The sequence below is a fragment of the Symphalangus syndactylus genome, chromosome 3 (genome assembly GCF_028878055.3).
Source record: "Symphalangus syndactylus isolate Jambi chromosome 3, NHGRI_mSymSyn1-v2.1_pri, whole genome shotgun sequence".
Classification (NCBI taxonomy): Eukaryota; Metazoa; Chordata; class Mammalia; order Primates; family Hylobatidae; genus Symphalangus; species Symphalangus syndactylus.
Genome location: NC_072425.2, coordinates 149,101,547 through 149,123,463, shown reverse-complemented (window position 1 = coordinate 149,123,463; position 21,917 = coordinate 149,101,547). Strand labels below are relative to the sequence as shown.

Below are 21,917 nucleotides of genomic sequence, written 5' to 3'. Positions count from 1 at the left end.
TTGCAAACGAAATTCTGTGTGTGAACATTGACTAAACTCTGTAAATTGAGCATTGAAATAAAAGCACAAAGGTTTTCTTAAGGCACTAATCCACTCATTAGCAAAATTTGTAAAGGGTTATAAAAGATTTACAAGAATCTCAGCTTATGGTCAAGCTGGTTAAGATTGCATAGAATTTTCTATAAGGTTTCATTTAATAAATTGAGGTTGACATCAGTAGTAAACTAATGCAAGAGTAAAATTTGGCTTTCTCTCCCTGGTACAAGATTTTCATGTAATAGTAAAAGATAATGAAATATTTTTGTTTGTCTCATGGATAGACTACCAAGGAAAAGAAAGAAGGACAGGAGACATTTTTTGGAAAGCTAAGTATTTCCTCTTAATGAGTAAAGGTTTTTGCCTTTCTGAAAAAATTTTCAAGTCATCATTTTGGCAAAATAAATAACTTATGGTAATCTGAAATTCTATTTCATAACATCAAGTGTTTTAAACCTCTACCATATTGAAGAGGCTTCCCAAAATCAAATTTCAGCTTCAAGGTTTCCTTTCCTGAACTCTCTCTTTTGGATGCCACGGAGGGTCCCTGAGGCATCCAGATGAGAGATAAACAGGATTATCTGACATGTTTAGGTACATGGAATTACCAAAATGATGTTTAATCTTCTTCAGGTTATATTTTAGTAAATAATGTTAGTATATGTTGCAAAATTGTATGGGATTTCTAAAATCCTAATGTCTGAGTATATGCTATCAATCATAATTAAGGGTGTTAAGCATTATAAACCACAAAGATAAGCAAATTTCTTTGTCAATCATGTTTTTGATTGTAGCAACCCTGGACATATTCTTATTCATAGACAATTGTTATCTTGTTTTTATCCCCTTCAAAAGATGGTTTATAATCAGCTACATGAATTTGACAGGTGCTGTCAAATGCAGTTTTCTGATAATTTTGAAAACTGTGACATTGGAATTAAGGAAAAACATACAGGACTTATGAAGAGCTGAAATTTTCATGAATATCAAGCAGAACAAGAGTTATCTGAATGGACTGAACTAATAGAAAACTGAAGTAATCTTTTTTTTAACTTTTGCTTAAAACATCGCTAATGTTTTTTTGTTTTTTGTTTTTTGTTTTTTTCCTGAGTCAAGGACACTTTTATTTTGAACTATTTAAAGTCTTTAATAATTGAGTAAGGTAGACTCCTGTGAAAAAATTTGGAGCACATTTGTTTCTCTCTGCCTGGATCCTCTAGAGTTTGAAAACTATCTGTGAGTATTCTTATCTCATGGCAATATGATTATTTGCATCAGTGCAATAAGAATCTGTTTTCTTTTGCAATAGGATGCAATTGGAGAAACTGGTTCTTTTGCTAAGGGTTTGACTGTAAGGGTCTGCTTCCATTTAACGAATCAAGCTCAATTTGCAGAGCCAATAAAAGCCCCTTGGGGATATTGGTCTCATACCTTGTCTACACAGTCCCCTTACAGGGTTCCTCACCTGTGTTGAGTAAAGAATGTCACTTTCTCACAGGCCCAGGAACTCCATATTCTTGTGACTTCAAGGAGAGGAATTCACCCAACTCATAGGTATATTTGAGGGTAGAAACCCATGGCTAGGCTCAGCTTTAAAAAATCCTATCTGAGATTCCTTGTGGAACAAAGTTCCCTCAAAGCCAATTTTAAAAGCCATGTAAAAATAATTATTCTTGCTGCACTTTATGCAAATAATCAGGCCAAGTATAAGACTAAAGTTTATTTTGCAAACAACTTAGTCCTATCACTATTTGTTTTTAACAAAAATAAGGACTGGAGAGACAAATTCTGTTTCAAAGCTAATCATATATTTGTCATTAAACTCTAGACTCATTCATTGTTTTTAAGTTTTTCATCTACATTTTAAACTAATCCTGCTCATTCCTCTGAAGTAAACAGTGATGTCTGGCTGCAACTCAGAAGAAACAAAAAGGGATGGGTAATATAAAAATCTGAATCCATATTCCAGTTCTGGGCAATTATCCTGCAAATCCTGCCAGGTGATGGGAGTAACAGAGTGCCCATAACCTGGAGGTTTCTTTTTTGGGAAAATCAAGACCAAGGGAGCTAACCACAAACAAAGGCCCATGCACTCAAATCTTAGCAGAAATAACTATAGCCACCAGTTATCTGAGCCTGCCGGCAGCCTCAGAATTTTTGAGCCATCCTTACCCTCGCTTATGTTTCATTTTGGTACATGTCCTCTAATAACCTGGTTTGTCCTTTCTTGGATTCAGGCTATCAAACTCCAAAGGGTCATGCAACCAGAGCCTTGAACAATGGCCACTTTTACCAGGGACCCTTAGGCCTCTGACTGCCATTTTCCCCAAACAGTGGCCCCTGTCAGCAGGATCAGTTAAGATCAGTCTTCATCCTTTTCCTTATTCTAACAGCAGTTATATGTACTTCTTTACATGGGGGAATGATAGAGGGAGGAGACAGCCAAATGCCTAGGCAAATAGGGAGGAGTCTCCAGAGAACCTCTGACCTGCCCAAGTCATTGTGCAGAGGGGGCTTGCCTAATCATGCCCATGATGGAAAATTCTGTCCCTTAACACATGCCCAGTAAGGAAAATAAATCAATGTGGAGTATGCATTGATTTTTTAGAAGACTAAGGACCTGCGTGCATACCAGGGGAATGGGGTGAAGACACCAGGAATTCATGCCTTATGCTGGGAGGAGCCTTGCCTCTTCAGCTCATGAATGGTGGCCTGGTATTCAATTTGTGAGGGGGAAACCTGGATGCAGGACCTCTCTTTTTGTTGAGAGCTTTCCTTTCACTTAATAAATTCCACCCTCCTCACCTTTCAATGCGTCCATGTGCCTAATTTTTCCTTTTCATGAAACAATAACTGGATTTAGCTTAACTAAGGGGGGAAAATTCTGTGTCATTCCCAGGACCATCAGTTCTTTAGGGATGGATTAAATGGCTAGGATCATCACCTACAAAAGTATTTTAACCTGATGAAGCTTTTTTTGAGAAATGAAGGATTTTTTTGTTTGTTTTTTATCTTTTAATTCCCTTTTTCCATGAATTTTTGAAGTCCTCTCATAATATAGTTGCTTTTCATATTCTCTGTGCCAGCAATTGCATTATTTTAATCACTATATATATATGCATACATATATATATATGAATATGTGTGTGTGTGGTGTGAATATATATATATATATATATATATATAGTCGTGCTATATTGCCCAGGCTAGATTTGAACTCCTAGGCTCAAGTGATCCTCCTGCCCCACCCCTCCAAGTAGCTGGTTCACACACTACTTTGAAAGCTATTACTTCATACAAGTGTTAGTAGATTTAAAGAGCCAGTCTGGCTTTTTTCTTTTTTTTTTTAGATGGAGTCTCGCTCTGTCAGCCAGGCTGGAGTGCAGTGGTGCAATCTCGGCTCACTGCAAGCTCCGCCTCCCAGGTTCACACCATTCTCCTGCCTCAGCCTCCCGAGTAGCTGGGACTACAGGCGCCCACCACCGTGCCCAGCTACTTTTTTGTATTTTTAGTAGAGACAGGGTTTCACCGTGTTAGCCAGGATGGTCTCGATCTCCTGACCTTGTGATCCACCCACCTCAGCCTCCCAAAGTGCTGGGATTACAGGCGTGAGCCACTGCGCCTGGCCAACCACTCTGGCTTTTGAAGATGTATTGTCCATTCTCTTGGGATGGGAAAAAAGGTCTTACTACAAGATGCCAATGTACATCACTATTGGAACCCACAATCAGGTACTGTTTAGTTATTAGGGAATTAAAGGAAAATGAAGTAGTCTTGGGTTATTGTTTCTGTAGTGTAATATGTATACATAGGTATGCATGTGTGTTTCTTTTCCACATGACAAATTTCTAATTATCCATTCTCATTTCCAAGTCTCACCATTTCCTGCACCAATCTAATTCCTATGCAGCTCCAAGGCCCAGATAAAGTCTTACCTTCCGGGATACTCCCAGTAACAGTGAACTCTTCCTCATTTGAGGAACTACAGCATTCACAGCCTCTGCCAAACCCCTTAGCATCTATGTGCTTATTCTTTTATATACTTACCTTACTTCCTTTACGTGAAACTTCTCCCTTCAACTATATTACGTAGTCCTCAAAACTGGGTAAAGGATTGGACCTTGCCCTAAACTTTTACATTTTTACTGTATCTAGCACTGGACTGGGTACATATCAGGAACACAGGTGCTGCTGCTTAATCAATTACCATCATTCCCACTTGCCATCAGCTACTCAACTATTACATCTCCATGCAACCTCTCAGAAAAGCATCATATGAAACAAGCACATTTCATAGTTTTTTTAGATTAAAATCCAAACTAACAACTATTAACAAGAGAAGATATTCCATGGAGATGCATTTAACAAGCTCTCAGGTTAAGTAAGAACCTGCAGGAACTGTCCAGCACTCATACAGAATAGGTCATTGAAGCTTAAAGGGCTTCCCAGAGCCCAAGGGAATACAGAGATGAAATGTAGGTAAAAGATAAATAGCCAAATGGCGAAAATCACCAGTAGAGCTGACAGTCTCTGTGCCCAGCCATTTTATCATGGTGCCCAGTAGTAGCCAAAGTTGCCCGTTAGTCTGGAGAATGAAGCTAGCTGCCTTTGTCAAGCAAAGCTGTCTACTCTTGGCTGCTGGGGATTTTGTGCAAATGCTTAAACCCAGTGATGATCTTTTTGGCATGGAGTTTTGGTACTAAGATAAGCAAGCCCTGTCTGCTCTTTGAAAAGCAGCCCAGCTGAGTGGGCCATGTGGGCACAGCTGGTGGATGCCTGCTGCAGTGACTGCACATTTAGTCACTTGGCAAATTAAAAGATGTCCCACACAGGCTGTAAGCTCACTTCCAGTTGCTTACTCAATGGGAGGGCCAAGGGGCATTGATTCGTTTTTCAGCATTCTTTCATGATAAAACTTAGGTACCTCAGTTTCAAAACGACTCTTCAGGATGAGGCTCTGAAAGCTTAAAATTTGAGGGCTATGAATTTAATATAGGAACTGGAACACAGAAACTCTTCACATTTATCATACCCACACTTAACATCAAAACCCTGTATCATGTATATTTTTCTCCATTAAATCCATATTTATTTTTTATTAAATTAGAGCCCATGAGAAAATGTCATACTTCCAAATTTAAAAAATCAACTACAGAATTATAAGAGATGGAACACTGCCCTATGAACAGTTCATGAAGAGGAAAACTTGTATTAGTTGATATTAACTCTAGATGACCAAAAGGTGTGATGTGGCTTCCCAAAAGTTAATGGATTATGCGATCATATTAATAGTATAAAATACAAAACAAAAGACAGCAAGGTCCTACAGTGCTTCATACTGGACAGGCCCCATCCAGAACATTGTGTACAGTTTTAGTGTCAGGAACATGCAACCAGGTTATGCTCACAATTGTCATCAAGAATGTGAAGGTCTGCCATGCAAAAGAGGAGTTAGCCTAACTCTATTTTAGAAAAAAATGGGCATAATTTGTAAAACAGGAGATTTTGACACATAAAGAGAAAATATGGAAAACTCTAAGTTACCAATAAAAACGGCTGCACCAGGAGATAGAGACTTTTTCCATCACTGGAACAAGGATAGCATCAACATCACCCTTAACAACGATGGTAACAGGAGCAACTGCAAATGGAAGTGCCCTTTGGCAAGCATTAAAGAACTTTCTTGGGGCGCTAGAGTTTACAGGCGTTGATGCTAGGATTCAAACCCAGGTTGCCTGATTCTAAATCTTAAACTTGTGTCCACTAAGTTTTACTAACTCCACATCTACCTCACAGCATTCTGATAAGGATTATGAAAGATGGATGTTGCATACAAACAGTGTAGAAAAGCAGCTGGAAATATAGGTGTCCTCCATGAGTGTCGGCTACTGATTAGTATCATTATTTTCATTATGATGTGTCACAAATCTCATTGGGTGGGAGGATGGGCTAGACAATGTCTAAGTCTAAGATTTGCTGGTTCTGTAACAGAAGCACAGGCCCTGAACCACACTGCTTATCTTCCGTGGGCTCGCGCTCACCAAGCATGCTCCAGCCACTGGGTCGACCCCATGATGTTGTCGGTCCTCCTAGGATGCCAGGGTCAAGTGTGCATCTCTGCAAAGTCAGGTCAGATACTCCTGAGGTTCTGCATTTAATCCTAAAGTTGGACTTCTCCTTATTCAAATCCCATTCAGAATTGGCAAAATTCCATTTGCTGATTCAAAAAGAGGAAAGAGGTTTTGAAAAGGCTTATAACAAAGGCTCATAAGCCTTACAGATCAAACAGCTTTTAAAGAACAACATTTTGATGAGTTAAGTGTAAAAGAACCAGAAACATATGGATTAAATTCCCCTTGAAATTTGAATGCATTTAAAAATTAAAGGAAAAAGCACTTGGCAGAATGCATTGGGGTCCTCTGCTGAATCTAAAACATTTAGAAAAATGGCTCGAGACATCTTGCCCAAATGAAGCAGCTCCCAGTTTCTATCTGGCTTACTTTAAGTGCTGCTTTTTTTCATGTCTCTTAGGAGACTATTTCAGACTCCCAGTTCCCCTCCGTTTCTTCTCCCTTAATGGCTAATTGCTAATTAGCAAGATATTTGTGTGCTGGAAGAAGCAGTTCATTTTCTGAAATGGCCAGAGCCTACTGCTAGTGTCATCGGTGGCACTCACCCAGGTACCCCAGTGCTAAGTGTGCTGCAGCAGCCTGAGCCACGCCGAGGGAAACTAAGCCCTACTCTAGGCAACATGCTAACCCTGTGCTATTGATTTGCTGAGGTTCGAAGCCACACATCTGTGAGTGTGTCTGTTCCGGCAGCTTGCACTAGCCTCACCAGGACAAGCAGTCCTCATTTGGAATCCTTGAGAAACTAAGCCTACGTAGGCAAGGCTAAACAGAGATTAAACTGACTTTACTGGGGAGAACAAATATTGTTAGATCTGATGTGTCTATTTGGTTTAGTGTCATGGTGTTCAAAGTAGACACTGAGAGGCAAGTGATGATCCCCTCGTGTGGGGGAAGAAAATATGAGTTTTTCCATGTATGTTTATTTTTAGTGCATCCTTTTATACATTTCTATTTTTCAAGTGTTTGATAATTTGTTCAATATACATTAGTATAATGGTATGAGGATTTAACTTGCCAATAAATATATGTATATTATGAGTGATACTCAAAAGTTTTTGTTGGATAGGTGTGGAAGTTCACAACTGTAATCCCAGCCCTTCGAGAGGCTGAGGCAAGAGGATTGCTTGAGGCGAGGAGTTTGAGACCAGCATGGGCAACAAAGGGAGATCCTTTCTCTACCAAAAAATAAAGTTTCTTCTTGTTGCTTGTTTGTTTTGTATTTCATGCTTTGTTTTTCTATTGTTGGCTATAAGCAATCAAAAACATTTTGAGACCACTGTCTGGTAAACACACCATTGGCTATGGATCAGGCAGGTCTGGGCTTGAATTTTGCCTCTGCCCCTTATGAGTCAGACAGCTTTGAGAAGACACTTAGTCTCTCTGAGTCTCCACTTCCTCCTGTGGAAAGGGAGAATTTTACTCCTTTGAAGGTTGTGATGAGGGTTAGATAGTGGGGGTTGAGGAAAAGTTGAATCCAAGACACCTCCCAGTTTCTGGCTTCTAAGGGCTCAGCAAAAGACAGCTGCTGCTATTTTCCCTCTTGCCCTTTCCATTCTGTAAGCATGAATTTCTCACAAGGCCCGAACTTTTATTGAGATCTTCCTCCAGTAAGTGGAAACACAGTAGTAGACATTTCAGTCTGTCATTTCAAATCAAGGAAAGAATTGAAGATAAGAAGGTTTAATTATCTAAGTTTGTCACTCATCACTGTTATCAATAGATGTCTTTATAAGGCTTCCAATATGCAAGACCAAATTGTAAGTCTTTTCACACTCTTCATCTGAAAGTGTGGACCAGCTCACCCTGTGTCTTCTCATGTGTCACCAACAAGTCCATAGGGTTGGCTGGCGGCAATGACTGATATTCTAGTAGGGTAAGGTAAAGTGTGAATATTAAACACTGATTTCTCATGTCAGCTTAATGTGAAGAAAGCAGTTTCAACTTGTCAATGACTTAGAGAAATCCTCTTCTAGGGAATATGAAGGGAAAGAATTGCAGTTCACACAATCCCATTTAAAGATTCTGTTATGTTTTAGAAAAAAAAGACTTCAAAGAAAACATGAGACACAATAAAGAGATGGGTAATAAAAATGATGACAAGAGCAATATTGATAAGATATAATAATTTTGTAATTGGCTTTGCTGTTTTACAGAAGACACTTCATAAAGCTTATCTGATCTTCAATGTAGCCCTATGCAATAAGTATTGATATTAATTATTTTATAAATAGAAAAAATGAGGTTGAGAGATTCCTTAGAAAAATGTTGGTGTGGGACTCAAAAACATGGATTCATGTTCAAACTCCCATATTACCCCCTACAAATTATGTCCTCTTAAGTCCTAAGTCGTTCTTTACTAAATCATCTTTTCTTCCCATAGAACTTATTGTCAACTGAAATTATTTTGCTGACTTATTAGATTTGATTTTTTAATTTCCTCACTGTCCATGAGAATGTTAGCTCCAGAAAAGCAGAAAACTTGCCCAGCTTGTCCACCACACTGTTAAACCATGCCTTCTCCATAGTTGGCCTCAACAAATCATGATGTTGATTTTGCTTTCTTTCTCCAACCTTGGAACACAATGGGGATCAGCTAATGCAGCCCATGGTCCAAGTCTCACCCACCTGCAGATCTGGTAAGTGAATTTTTATTGGGATGCCATGCTTATTCTATTGTATGGCTGAGTTGAGTTGTTGCAGCAGTAATAGCGTAGTCCACAGAGTCTACAGTATTTACTAATTGTCCCTTGACAGAAAAAGTTTGCTGACCCCTGGTTCACAAGAATCAAGTAGAAGCTATAGATTAAAAAAAGAAGTATTTGGCAAGCAGGATTCTTGCTAAAAACAGGTTACAGTTGGAGGACAGCTGTTTCAACAACACATACTCATTAAGTCAGATTAATACAGCTATTTAGCATGAAATGTATGGAGTAATCAATACTATTGTGTCTGTTGTTTAAAAAAAAAAATGATGAAAGTATGCTATTGATTACATACCCACCAATGCTGTCGACATTTACCTTAGCTCAGGTAAATGCTACCAACAAAAAGGTTACCTATTGCGTAAGAAGAATTAGATTTTCAGCCAATTTTCAACAATTCTGAGAGATAGATTAAGACCTTTACTGTACTTTCTTTTCTGCCTTTAGGCTGTTTCACATTTTCTTCAGAAATTTAGAGGGGAATGGTGGGGAGAGAAAAGAATTATCCTTTAATCTAAGCACTTGTAAACCTTTCTGGGAAGATGCTATGTGCTAAAAAATTTCTTTAGAAAAATGAATAAACAGTTTATTTTTAGATTTCTGTGTAGACTGCAATTATCTATACTCTCCAGGCTAATAATAGCTTGAAAAATCCAGAGCTGTTTGGAAATGACAAGAGCTGTGTATGAACCTGAGATCATCAGAAATTTTCTTGTTACTTAGGTATACATATGTATAAAACAACCAATAAAAGACAAAATGCTTTGCTCACCTTAGAAATGCAAAATCAACTTGGAATCCCATCTTAGAATAGAATTCTAGAGCAACTGTATGTAGGACTTTCAATGGTGAGTCACCAAAAATATTGTTGCACCTTAGTTTTACAAAATATGTTTTCACATTTTAATATTTCTTTATTAAAATTTTATTTGATGGTAGTAAGAACACTTACCATGAGCTCTACCCTCTTAACCAAATTTTCATTGTATAATACAGTAACCATAGGTACAATGCTGTACAGGAGACTTCCAGAACTTATACTTCTTGCATAACTGAAACTCTATGCTCATTCCAGCCCCCGGTGACCATCATTCCACTCTTTGATTCTATGAATTTGCTTATTTTAGATATGTCACATCAATGGAATCATGTAGTACTTGTCCTTTCTGACTGGTTTATTTCATTCAGCATAATGTCCTCAAGGTCCATCCATGATGTCACATATTGCAGCATTCCCTGTATGCATCTTTATATACCCTTAAAAAATTGACACTTAATAATTGTACATGTTTATAGGGTACATAGTGATGTTTCAATACATACAACTTACGGTGATCAGATTATGGTAATTCATATATCCATCATCTCAAGCATTTATCATTTATTTGCATTAGGAACATTCAATATCCTCCTTCTAGCTATCTGAAACTACACAATGTATTATTGTTATAGTCATCCTACAGTGGTATACAACACCAGAACTTATCCATTCTGTGTAGCTGTAAGTTTGTATTCTTTAACAAATTTCTCCATTGCATGTAAATTCCACATTTTCTTTATCCATTTATCCAGCAGTAGACATTTAGTGTTTCCATAGCTCGGCTGTTGCAAATAGTGTTGCAATGTTTCTGAAATAGAAATTTATCTTATAATCTGTATGTATGTTGAACATGGTGCCCATTTTTGTATTTCTCTTAATCCTAAAAAAAAAGCTGTTATAAAAATCAACAAGCAGCTAACAGTCAATGGTACCTTCAAATCGAGCAAATATATTTTTCCTGGGAAACTGAGAGTAGGGAAGAATCCATTTTTTATGAAATATCTTCTCTAAAATTAATCCTTGCTGCTGATATAAAAGGATCCAGATATCAATCCCCATATTTCTTTATAAGCCAAACTTGTGAGGCAGGTTTCCCCACCCACCTGTGTGCTGAGTCCGCACAAGAATGGTGATGGACCCTGAGAAATCAACTCAGCCAAATCCCTCACAAGCAAGGCCTGGTGTTCCCAGTGTCCAACGGCCTGTAAGTCAGTCAAGAGTTTCCTTGCCATGAGCCATTTTGCTTAAAATAGCCTACCAACTTCATTCCAACACAGAAAGGCATCTGAGAACTGCGTATTGTTTTCCAAACAACCCATTATCTAGTGGCCTACCGCAAAATTAGTTGAGGGAGAATCTGTGCTGAGAGATAAATCTTTCTGTGACATTTCAAGACTCATCCTCAGCCAATTAGAACTGCCACCGTGAGACCAGCCTGTTAGCACACATTCCAACCATGTGGACCCCAGAAGTTCTGAAAGAAGCCCCTTAGCAGACCCACAGTGTCCTCTGCATTCTGGGAATTGATGGGAAAGCAGGTGCATGTGTTGACTTATGGTGGAGCAAACCCCAAACAGGTTTGTGGCTAGAAATGAGATAGAACTGAAGAATCCAAGAATGGAACTGAGAAATTGCTGACATTAAAAAAAGCTATTTCTAGAAGGAGTGGCTCTTTAGCAACAGGATTTACTCTGACCTCTGAATGCAACCTTGGGCCACACAGGAACCTGGACTCCTGGACGGATGAATTAGGGTGCTTTATTTCAAAATGAAATTGACCATAATGGTTAGTTTGGTGAGTTTCCTAGTGGAGTTTTGGCCTGAGGTTTTAAAAACTGCTCCAGGTCAAGGCACTCTGAACCTCTTTCTATGCTATTTAACTGGCCCTATATTCCTCAATTATCTTTTTGGAAAGAAGGTGGAGCCATACGTCCTTTTAACAATACTCATAGCCTGCCATTTACAAAGGTTACCTTTACCAGAGGAGCTAGGTGCTTGGCAAACATACAACTAACATCACGCACTGCTGGGGACATTTACACCACCAAATCATTACATGAATATTGCTTCATTAAGTCACAGAAAATTCCTAAAGATAACTAGGCACCTCTGCTCCCATTTTTCTAGTTGGATAAACTGAGGTCCAGAGAAGACAATTCCTATACTCAAAGTCACCAAAATAAAACAGTTTATTTTCATTGGATCCCCTTCACAAATAGAAAAGTTCCCATTTTGGCTGCTCGTTGTTAATACAGAGGACGCTTAGTTTGGAAACCCTTAGCCTAGAGAACTGCCAAATTCTATTTTCTGATGCCAGTGACACAAAGCCCCAGCAGCCCACAGGGCAGAAGGAGCTAGCGCATCTCCAAAATGAGGGACTCCGTGGCTGCAGGCTGTGTGCACATGGACCCAGTTCATAAGCCAGCCTCATTTATCACAAATGACACCATCTTCGGATCTGCACGCATCTGGCCATAGAGTAACTTTCAAAGAGTGTTTGTCAAAAGCTTGTTCTCTCAGAAGAGTTCCCAGAAGAAAACCCTATTCTTCTCAGCAGTCAAATCAAAAGGTCCCTCTCCCTGAAACCCCACACGCAGGCACCACAGTGAGGAGCAATCACAACCATAAAATAAGGAGCCAGAGTCCCGCAGAGGCCCCTGTTCCTCTCTCCTGCGGAGGTGGCAGGGATATCTGTGTACATGGCACTCTCCAACTGAACTGGGCCTCCTGTCTTGCGTAAAACTAAAAATAAGGGTGATAACAAGAAAGATTTATCTGAGACTGAAAGGAAGTTCTGACATTACCATAATGGCATCTCTCCAGAAAATCTGTTCTTTCCTTTCCATTCACATCTCCACTTGGTATTTTCTGAAAATATAGCTAAAGGCAACTATTCTTTCCCCATGGTTCACAACAATCAGATTGCCCAAGCTTGCACAGACTGCCCCCAAAACATGGTTAGTTAATTACTCACCAACAGAAATACCAAAAGCAACAAATCAGTTGCACACATACGTGTTTGAGAACCCTTATTGTTCTAAGAGACTCCTAATTACATATTTCCTCTGGTATCTACCCCTACCCCTCCCTACTTCCCTACGGGAGTCTGAGTAACACAATCAAAGAAGATTCTAAAGAGGCTTGTCATATCCTGGGGTTTACAAGACATGGTATTCAAAAGGCAACGATGTTAATATTGTTTTACAGTATGCTGGCTGCTTGGGGGGTTTGCAGCCATCTGTGTGCATTAACCCCTTTCTAAGTCAGGGGAAGGGCTGGGGTTGGCTCATTCACAGAGTTACGCTGCCTGCCTCATCACTCACTTCCTCTATCGTGTCATTGACTTGGAGGCATCAGGCATGATTTATTAGTAGGAAACATACCAGTAGGCTTTGGTACAACAAGCATCTCCTAATTTTGCCCTAGCCAATCCCTATAAGAACCACTATCTGCATTAATTCTGAGTTCTGCAAGAGCTGATTCTAGAATATCCAGGTAGGTGTGAGTTACGAGCATGGAAGATTTTATTAGATCCACAGTCAAGGACTCCTAATACAGGCCTATTGCTACTGACGGATGACCTGGTTACCATATATATATGAGGTAGTTAAATTTATTATGCAACACACTTTTTTGTGTGAATCTGATAAAAGCTATGAACTCTAATTACAGAAAAAAAAAAATGTTCTTTCTCTCTTTCACACAAAAACACACACCCCATATGAGTCTGGGAGGTTCATGACCCACTGAAGCTCATCTGGGTCCACCAGCCCCAGCTGAGGAGATCTCATTTCATTAGAAGTTTAGCTTCTTCTAAATATTTAGCATGCCCTTCCCCGCATTTCCATTATAATCATGGCTAATGTATTTTCATGATCTTTAATTTTTCCCACATTTGAATCAAATGATCTCCTCACTGATATGAAGGGAACATTCTACTATCATAGTATTTCATTTTAACAGATACACAGGCATCAAGGATAATACAGGCAAGCACGGTGGTGGTCAGTTTGACGTGTTAACTTGGCTAGGCTGCAATGCCCATTCAGTCAATCAATTACTAATGTAGTCATTGCTGTGAAGCCATTTTTGTAGATGAGATTAACGTTCAAAAATAAAATTGGTTTTAAATAAAGAGATTATCCTAGATAATCGGGGTGGGTCTCACCCAATCAGTTGAAAGGCCCTAAAGGCAGAACTGAGGTTTCTGGAAAGAAATCCCACTTGTGGACAGCAGCTTCAGCCTGTGCCAGAAAGCTCCAGCTGCCATTCCTGATGGCCTGCTCTACAGATTTCAGACATGCCTAGCCAGCACCCATCATCATGTGAGCCAACTCCCTGCAATGCATCCCTTATGATGTCTCCTACTAGTTCTGTGTCTCTGGTTTAACCCTGACTGATGCAGATTTTGCTATAAGGAAGTGAGTTATTGCTAGAAGAAATACACTTTAAAAATGTGCTGTTGGCTTTGGAATTGGACAATGGGTAGAGGCTCAAAGAACTCGTAAGTGCGTGATAGAAAAAGCCCAGATTGTCTTTACCAGCTAATCCATAGAAGCCCTTCTGGTGAGGTCTCAGAAAAAAAATTATAAGCATGTTGTTGGAAACTAGAAGAAAGGCAAATTGTGTTATATAGAAGCAGAAACTTGGCTGAATTGTTTTACAGTTAGTATAAGCCGTGAATGTGGATATTTAGCTGATGAGACTTCCAAGCAAAGTACTCAAGGTGCAGCCTCGTTTCTGCTTATAGTAAAATGTGAGCAAAAATAGATTAATTGAGGAAAGAAGTGTTACGTAAAAAAAGACCCTTGATTTAGAAATTAACAGCTTCTTTAAATTTCAAAATATGCTAAAATTAGAAGACCCACTGCTAACAAAATGTCCTCTGGAGAGAACACCAAGTATATGACTGAACACCTGTTGCTAGAACCGAAGGGAATGGATATGTGACCCTTGGATATGCATGGATATCAGCATAAGTCAGAAAGAAAGATGAGATTATCTAAGAAATTCTGTGGAGGACCCTTTTGTCTAATAATATGAATTCCTATGACACATACAGGAGAATCACCAGGTTTTTGAGAATATTACATCAGTAGAAACATGTCCAGCTTAGACTGAAAGGATCGAGGACATGACTAAATGAAAGAAGGTTGTTAGACTCCCAAAATTCCATAGAAAGAAAATAAGCTCATACAACTACAAAGTTGCAAACATGTGTTACCCTTCATGATAAAAGGAAAGATGACTGTGAGGCCTGAGCTTTGGAACCAGAGCCCAGAACTGCAAGGCCAGAAGGCAGAGCTATGGGCCCAGAGGGCAGTGATATTAGCCTCAGGGAATTATTCCCAGGCCTTGCATTTAATGGAATTTGCCCTACTGGATTTGGAAGGTGCCTGGGTCTGGGTAACCTTTTCTTCCTTCCATTTTCTCTCCTTTGGAATAGGAGTATCTACAATTGTTATTCTATGCTTATTCTGCCATTAAATTTTAGAAGCAGATAACCCATCTTCTAGTTTCACAAGTCAACAAGTGAACAGAAATTTTACCTTGGGGTGGATCATATCCATAGTACCACCCATACCTGATCTAGATACTGAGTTTGGGACTTTTGGGGCTGATGACACTTAGGTAAGATTTTGGATATGAGTTGATGCTGTAACAGGCTGAAATGTGGTGGTATGTTGGTATGGGGAAAATGTATTTTGCATGTGAGACAGACAAGAATCTTTGGAAGCCAAAGGTTGGGCACACTGTGAGAGGCTAAAAAATATTCCACAAAAGCTGGCTGGGTACAGTGGCTCATGCCTGGGAGTAGGCAGACTGCTTGAGCTCAGGAGTTTAAGACCAGCATGGGCAACATGGTGAAACCCTATAAAATACAAAAATTAGCCAAATTAGCTGAGTGTGGTGGCACATGCCTATGGTTCCAGCTACTTAAGAGGCTGAGGTAGGAGGATCTCTTGAGCCTAGGAGGTCAAGGCTGCAGGGAGTTGTTACTGTACCACTGCACTCCTGCCTGGGAGACAGAGCAAGACCTGGTCTCAAAAGAAAAAAAAAAAATGTTCCACAAAAGCCATGCACATCCTAATCCCTGGAATCTGTGGACGTGAGCTTATATGGTGTGTGTTTGGTGGGGGTAAGTTACAGATGCAATTAAGGATCCAAAGATGGGAAGATTACTCTGGAGTATCTTAGTGGGTCCTAAATGCAATGCAATTAATTCATATCAGAGCAAGAAAGAAGCAAATTTGAACATATATAGAAGAGAAAGCAATGTGAATATGCATCAGAGGGAAATTTGAAAATGTTGGCCTTGAAGAATGAGATAATGTATCAATCCAAAGAATACCAGAAGCCACTGGAAGAAAGAAGAGAGGAGAAATAGATTCTCCCCTACGCTCCTGCAGGGACTGTGGCTCTGCCAATGTCTTGATGTGGGGCCAGTGAAGTTGAGTTTGGACTTCTGGGCTCCAGAACTGTGAGAGAATAAACTTCTGTTTGTTTTAAGTCACCCAGTTTGTGGTAATTTGTTACAGCAAGCATGGGAAACTAACACAGATCCTACAGAAAACTAAAATGAGAAAGTCATCAGTCTCCATCATAAAAATTTATGAATCAACCTATAGAAGGGTCCAGATGAATATCCAGTGAGCTTCAATACAGGGCTGGCTGACAACAATAAAGATGTAAGCAAAATGCAAAAGCCTTGGAACAGTTCCTCAGGTGGAGGAGACTGAGAAAGATTCACAGAGAGCAGAGCTTGTGGAAGAAGTAGAGGCACAGAAATAACCAGCACGTTCTGAGAAGAAGACACTGTTCAAATGGAGGAACCATGAGATTCATGGTGCTGAAAAGGGGTGGAAGGGAGATGATAATGACAAAGGGATAAAATTAGAATGTTAGAGTAGGCATCATTTTAGAGGTATTCTAGTGATTTTCAAATTGTGCTTCATGGGAGACATGGAGAACTAAAAATATTGAATACAGCTGGTCTAGTCTACACTCCCCTCAACCCCAATTTACATTGGGAAAAAAAATAAAGACTTACCAAGGATGCACAGGCATACACAAAGAAAGGCTGTATAGCATGGCTATTGGCATCAGATGGATGTGAATTCAAATGAAGCCAGTCCACGTGCTCACAGATAAGTTTCTGTACCTTTCTGGGTTTAATGTAAGCAATAAAGATAAGAGCACCTGCTTCACCCAATTGTTACGATGAACTAATGTATGTCACATGCCTATACAGTTCTTTAAACTTAACCAAGTACCCAATAACAGAAAGTAAGCAAGTAGGAAAAGTCAGGATTAGAACCCATGATTTATCATCTTTCATTTTTCCACTATCAGGCTAGAAAAGTTAGGTTCCAATCAGAATTTAAATTCTTGAATGGCATGCCAAGGGTTTCTAACTTTATGATATGAGTTTTAATTCACAGAATAATTAGAAAATATGAGATACTGTAACCTAGATCTGTCTCCTAAACAAGATCATTATCTAGTGGTAGAAAGATATGAACAATCATATGAACAAGATATGAAGTGAGAAGAGAGCCAGTGTGGAATCTGGTGCAGGAGATTCTAGTAATGAGATGAGGAAGCCCTGGTTAACCCTGCTATAAGAAGCATATTCTACACGCTGTGCCTTTTTGCCCTGAGACGATGTTTGAGGAGGCAGAAAACTAGTCAAGCACAAATGATTACTCAACAGCAGGAAAATGTTGCATGTATGTGGTGAGGAGTTGGGGGCAGCCTAATTATGCAGGGATGTTCCAGAAAGGACATCTACACTTGGCATCTCTTCTGAGAGAGCTGGTCATGAAATGTCACAATGTTCAATGTCTGGGAATACATGCAATGTTTACAAAGCCTGCTTTCATGATTCCTGGTGATCCAGAGAGCCAGCTGTAGGAGTTTCCCCAAGAGTCACATGCCCTGCACTCCTGTGCACAGACAAACCAGTGGAATGTGCCATTCCCCTAACCTCTTCCTGTGAGAGCAGAGGCAAATGTGATCTTTGAATTTTAGCATACACACACATCCTTTCAGTGTGACAATAAATCCATAATATTGCGCTGGATTTCACAACTAACCAGAAATGAGGAAACACGGGTAAAATGAATCATGTTCTGGAAAACCAATGAAATGCAGTGGTTGTTTGAAATGTTTATTCATTTAAAATAGTGAGGTATGATGTTCTGACCCATAACCCCAGGCCATGGTCGCTTACACTGCCTTCCCTATGGAAAGTGAAGTTGTTAGCCTGAAGAACAATTAAATGGACTGGAACCATGGGGTTCAAAGAGTAGAGATCAGTTAGTCTTCTCTGCCTGCTACTCTGGCTATTTTCAGGTTTGTTTCCGCCACTGTGTGATCCAGGGCTTTAGTGAGGCTCATTTTAAATCATCCAAAATCCCATGGCTTCAAATCCCTTCCCTTAAAGAAGTCACTACATTGTAGGAGGCCGCACTATTAACTTTTCATTGCTGACAGTCACCTTGAATATGTCTTTGCTCAATTCTTTCCCATTATTCACTCTTGTACCTTTTTGGATAATGAGGGATTGTGTTTGACATATATGCCATATTTCAATGCATGTAACATGTACCTAACAATGGCAATTTAACAATTATATACACACTGACACACAAATACACATATATGTATGTAACTTCGCTAAATTGCAGTTGTTAGGATAGATAGATAGGTAGATAGATAGATTAGATCGCCTTACCCAAGTCTATATATGGGCTTCTGAACCCCAAATTACTTGCAAAGTATATGTGATTGTATGCATTTTGTTTTCCAGAGAAAGAAATAATTTTTATCAGATTCTTAAAGAGAATGTGCAACCCACAAAAGACTCACTCACTCTTACCTTTCTTCCTTTCTCTCCTCCTCCTTTCTTTCTCTCTCATCTCCCCTTCTTGTGCTTTTCTGCCTCCTCCTCTCTTCCTCACACTGCTTTTCCAACGTGATCTCCCTCCTTACTTTCCCTTGTTGAGTTAGCTTTTAGAGGGAATGGTGTTGTGCCCACATGCTCAAGGACACAGCACCCTGCTCCTTAACTTTGTGTTGCTTTGTGGGTCATGTTAAGTGTGTTTTAATAGATTCTGACTCTCTGGAGAGTTGACTAAAAGCTTAGGGTGAAGATGGTGAGAGGAGCTGGCTTATCACAAGTGCTATGTCTGCCTCTTTTTGTAGAGGAGATGAAGTGGAGACTCATATACCAGGATTCCTAATTGTGTTCCCTCTCCAGGCAGGGGAAAGAAGGACATGTCTGTCCATTCGTTACTGCTCTTGAGCCAAAGAACAAAGAGAATCTGGACAAAGAGCAATTCCACCTCAGTCCTTCCACCTCAGTATTAAACTTGTAAAATGATTGAAGTCTAAGTCTGAAATAACTGCACAATTAGGGCACCGGAGGGTGGGGAGACACACGATTCCAGTAGCTTTTCAGGCTCTTCTGGCTCAGTGCATCTCTGAACATGGTACTGTAAAATTGGAATCCACCACTATTTTGATTATTCCTTATCTATTCCTTATCTATATTGCCCTTTGGCCTTCCACCCTCTCATTAATAGATGGAGAAGTCACACCAGCTGATTTTTCAGGGCCTTCCCATTTCCAGCCTTGTGGGATTATCACACTTCTGGAAGAACCCAGCTTCCAAAATGACCTTCTCCATGGCTGTCCCTTAACCTGACCTTGCTATTCCTACTGCCATAGGCTAAATGTTTGTGTCCCCAAATTCATGCATTGAAATTTAATCTCCAATGCGAGGGTATTTGGAGGTGGAGCATTTCAGAGGTAATTAGGTAAGGAGAGTAGAGACTTCCCGGAGCCTCCCAAAAGGGAGAGGAGAGTCCCCTTGCCCCTTCTACCACATGAGGACACAGGGAGAAGACAGACATCTGCAAACCAGGAGGAGAGCCCTCACCACACAAAGAACCTGATGGGACCTTGATCCTGAACTTCATAGCTTCCAGAGCTGTGAAAAAGAGATCTCTGTTGTTTTAACCTACCCAGTCTATGGTATTTTGCTCTAGCAGCCCAAAAAGTTTAAAACACTGACCTTCCTCCCAAGCCCCTGTGCTTTCCTTTCGAAAGCCCAACACATTCTGCCTGGCATCCACTCCCACAAATACACAAGAGACTGAGAACCCTGGCCTTCCATTTCTTTGTATAATTCACTCCATGGAGTTTTTCCTATTCAATAAAGGACTTTATTTCTATTGACTTGCAAAGACCACACATTTCAAGTGCAGCCAAAACAAATCAATGTCATACAAACCGAACACATTCTTCTAACTATTCCAAAGAGCTAATGATTCTGAAGTCTTCTCACTGTGTATATTTTGGTTAGGGCTGGCTACATCCTGTCTGATTACAAGAATATCTGTAATCCTAAATAGCTATGCGTAATGTTTATGGCCCAACATACTTTTATTTTTTTTAGAGTGAAGTCTTGTTGAAAGATTCCCTTACTTGCAGATATTCCCAATTTCACTCCTTACTACTCAAATAAAAAAAAATCCTGTCTCTTCCACCATATTCTTGAGCAATTTGATGCTTAGTCAAAGTTCCTTTTATAAAATCTCAATTAGTTAGACATTCTGAACTGGACCATTAAAGCAGTGCTGTAGAATGAGCTTCAGGAGTTTTCACTTTGCTGTCTGGAACTAGGTGGGTCAGCACCTGCCAAATCTATTCTTGGCTCTGGTTTGCATGATTAGCCCCCTCACTTTCCCAAGCTTGAAAATATAAAAACAAACAGAAATTACTATGTCACACCACTCCTCTTCCATACTCAGTTGGAATATCTTTGAGGCAGGCTTACTGTTACTGACCTCAGGGTAAATTTTTTGAGCCTGGGGTGGTAAATTACTTCCAGGTGAGGCAAAACCAGATGGCCTCGACTTTCCTGGAGTTGATTAGAGTGACTGTACCTGCTTCAGAAGTCTACCAATCACACACCGGAGTTTGATTTACCATGGTAACATCTCAGCCAGTGGCTTCTGCATGGTTAGTGGAAGATGTTGAATCTACCAATTAAAACTAGCAAATGGTACCCCCTATCTGATCCACACACACACACACTCACATCACTTGTTCCTAAGTGCCCTCACACAGCCAGCTGCTGCTGAACAAAAGAAAATTTTTTTTAAAAATCTGTAAAAATGGAGCTCCTGCTTGGTGACATACAGAATAATTGTGACCCTTCTGGCACAATTTCCTGCCACACAAATACAGAAGATGCTTGAACTATATAATTGCCTGAGGTCTCCTGTGACATTCATCTCCACTTGGCAAGGATGCCCAGGAACATAGGAGAAGGGCAATTTTCCCACTCATGAGTTATCAAATATCTCCTAAGTTAGGCGTGTAAATTCAGTGTTCTGTTATTATCAGATGCTATTAGATCACCATGCATTATCCCTCTCCTGTTTATCATTCAATACAATTCAATTTATTTCTGTTCAATTCAATTTGATTCAATCTAACTCAATTTAATTCAACACATTCATTAGCCACACATTCTATTAGGTATAAGCTGGTATGAAAATTAATAGTTAAACACAACCCTTCTTCACAAGAAACCTAAAATAATTTATCAGCCAGGGTTTGAGGGACCTTTATAATTGCAATATGAAAGATGCTAAACATCAGTGAGTGTAATACCTAAGGTGTTGATGAAGACATTTAGATGACTTTGATTTATTGGCCATTCTATTAGAACATACACAAAAAATATGCCAATGCTAAGCAAAATGTTTATGTATGACACAAAACAGCTGATAACTGCTATGAGATGCTTTACTTTTACATTTATTTACTTCTTAGATAGTGAACTTATCTTAATGTGTGATTATCTTGATTTTTGAACAAAAATTGCAACTAGAATGGTTATTTTTTGAAGGACAAAGGAAAAGAAGAAATAGAAAAAAAATTGTGCTGCAGCGCTACTATATCTTCAATGCAGCATTAGCAGTAAAACAAATAAAAATCTAGCAGCATTTTAGCATGCATTCACAAAATGCCATCTTAAAATCACTTAGATCTTCATTATTTTTTCAACATACCAAAGTGTTTGCTTTTGCAGATGCTCTAACACAAACATTCACATTCTAGACCAATAAAAATCGCAATAGTTTGCAGTTATGACCACTAACACCATTTGTAGACATGTAAAATCAAAAAAGGTTAATCACACTATATGAAGCA

At 39.5% G+C, this 21,917-nt stretch overlaps 1 protein-coding gene across 14 annotated transcripts in view; it reads right to left on the bottom strand.

Moving 5' to 3' along the window:
* NTM (neurotrimin) overlaps window positions 1-21,917 on the bottom strand; it is a 971,166-nt gene that overhangs the window by 255,317 nt on the left and 693,932 nt on the right. The gene's annotated exons all lie outside the window — the stretch shown is intronic.